At 38.3% G+C, this 2586-nt stretch overlaps 1 pseudogene; it reads left to right on the forward strand.

The window, feature by feature from the left end:
* The first annotated feature begins 1888 nt into the window (after positions 1-1888).
* On the forward strand, positions 1889-2076 carry LOC122905676 (annotated as a pseudogene).
* Positions 2077-2586: the final 510 nt, after the last annotated feature.

The following is a 2586-nucleotide window of genomic DNA, read 5'->3' on the forward strand; positions in this document are numbered from 1 at the left end:
AGGCAGAGTTCCCCAAGAATTAATAACCTGATTCATAGCTTTACACTTCCCAATCCATACACCACTTTCTTTGCCCTATTACTTACCTACATTTGTTATCAGAACACTTATTTTAGGCTTAATTAATAAGTTGCTACAGACCATTTATCAGAAACACCGTGTCTCAGATACGAAAATCCAGCCTCTGCATTCCAAAAAGGCAGAAATGCATAGACAGACTTGGTTAAGTGTTGGGAGTAAAACAGCCATTTGGGAATTTGGGTATTAGAAATATGCCCAAGATCAAAGTTTGTTCCAAAGTTAACATACTTCACTACACTACAAACACACACACAAACACACAAACATTCACTCAAACCACAGTCTTTCAATATCCATCCTCCTCTTCTTCCTAGTTTTCAGCTGGGCACAGATGTCACTGAGAATAAAGACTACAATTCTGAATTTCCTTTGTAGCTAGGTATGATCATGTGAATAAGTTCTAGTCAATGGGATGTAAGCAATCATGCCATGCGCTTTCAGGAAGTGTTCATAAAAAGAGTACCTTCTTTTACCTCTTCTTGTTTCCTGCTAGTTTGAACACAGGTGTGATGGCTGAAGTTAGCATTGTTTTGGACAGTTATATGGATTCCACTTGCTAAGGGTAGTGAAGTAACAAAGTAGGAGTCTGAGTCTCAGACACACAGACACCAGAGCTTCTCTCAGTGACCTTTTATTGAAAGAGAAATAAACTTCCATCTTGTCAAAACCAGTATTACCTTTTTTTTGTAAATCACTGAAGTTAGAGGGGAAAAAAAAGAAGAAAAAAAAAGAATAAAAACAAAAGTGTGTGGGTATTTCCAGCTTAAGTTCAGATATAGAAAGAGCTTAGAAGTCATCATTCCCATCTTTATAACAAGAAAAAACTGGAAAAGCAAAAACCAATGATTTTTCTTTGACCCATCAGAGAACTGAGGTCACAGAGCAAACTGCCTCCTCAATCTTTGGGAGGTACCTCCAGGGAGACAGATGGCCTGAAACTTTGCTCACCTGAAGCAGATGCCTCTGAAACATTAAATTAGAAATTCTGATTAATTGCTGGAAGCCAAGTATAGAACAGCATCAGAGCAAGAAGCTTCATTCATATACCACCTGTCTGTTCCAGGAACTCCACTAGGTTCCCAAAGGGTGAGAATCAGGGAGAATCTGAAAAAAGTTCCCCTTGGGGCCATGGCAGAAGCAGTACAAGATCAGTCATGATAAAATTGCCCAAGGCCCTTCTTCCTTAGGCTTAATCTTCAGGGAGGACACTTCCAGAAGGCAACAGGGAAATTTCATTCCAGCTGAAGTTGGGGAATTCTATTCCACTGTAGTTCACCCAAGAAAATAAATCTATAATCTACAGGGGAAAAGCCTTTAAGGATATAAACTGGGAAGACTGGAGTATATCCCCAGCAGTGGGAAGAGATTGAGGGCAAAAGGAAAAATATCTCTATCCTTTGAATAACAGAAACACTTATAAAGACCACACTCCTGAGACACAAGTCCACTTTGCACTCCATTTAATCAGAAGACTAGAGAATCCCCCCAACACATACCCTTACTCTACACAAATAAGCTGCCAGTAGCAAAAGTCATAGAATATAACTGACAGAACTGCAAGAGACAGATTCTCTCTGATGAACAGCACAAAGAAATAACCCCAAAGCCAAGGAGGGAGACAAAATAAGGCCACTTAGAGGCATTTGAACACCCTGGAACCCATGATTACAACATCAAACATAGCCCAAATCCTGGTCAGCTTGACATAAATCCTCACACTGAAGGTCTGTTTACTCTTTATCTAATTTTCTATACAATTTGTGCCACTACCAATAAAATATTATAAGACATGGAAAAGAACACAGTCTGCTTTGCACAGTGGCAGTATCGTAGCCAATGAGGTTTATCCGAGGCGCGATTATTGCTAATTGAAAAGAACACAGTCTGAAGAGATAAAGCTATCATCAGAGGCAGACAAAGATGTGATACAGATGTTGGATTGTCAGAGAGAGATTTAAAATAACCATGATTAAGATTCTAAAAGTTCTAATGGAAGAAGGAGACGACATGCAAGACCAGCAGAGACAGAGAAACTATAAGAAAGAACTGAAAGGAGAAGCTAGAAATCTAAAAGAGGAACAAATAAAGAATGTCTTTGATGAGTATATGAGTATCCTCAGTGCAACTGAGGAATGAATCAGTGAACTTGAAGACAGGTCAATAGAAATCACCTAAACTGAAATGCCAAGAGAATGAAGGAAAAACAAAACAAAACCATAAAACAACAAAATAGAACACCCAAGAACTGTGAAGTAATATCAAATAGTATAGCATATGTATAACTGAGATACAAGAAGAAGAAAGGGAAAACAGAGCAGAAGAACTATTTGAAGAAATAATGGCCAATATTCTTCAAAATTACTGTGAGATACCAAACAACATATCCAAGAAACTCAGAGAACACTGTCAGGATAAACACAAAACATATATACATACACTTACACACACACACACACACACACACATATACACTTAGACAGTTTGCCAAAAACCAAAGACAAAGAG

The sequence above is a fragment of the Neovison vison genome, chromosome 4 (assembly GCF_020171115.1).
Source record: "Neovison vison isolate M4711 chromosome 4, ASM_NN_V1, whole genome shotgun sequence".
NCBI classification, from domain to species: domain Eukaryota; kingdom Metazoa; phylum Chordata; class Mammalia; order Carnivora; family Mustelidae; genus Neogale; species Neogale vison.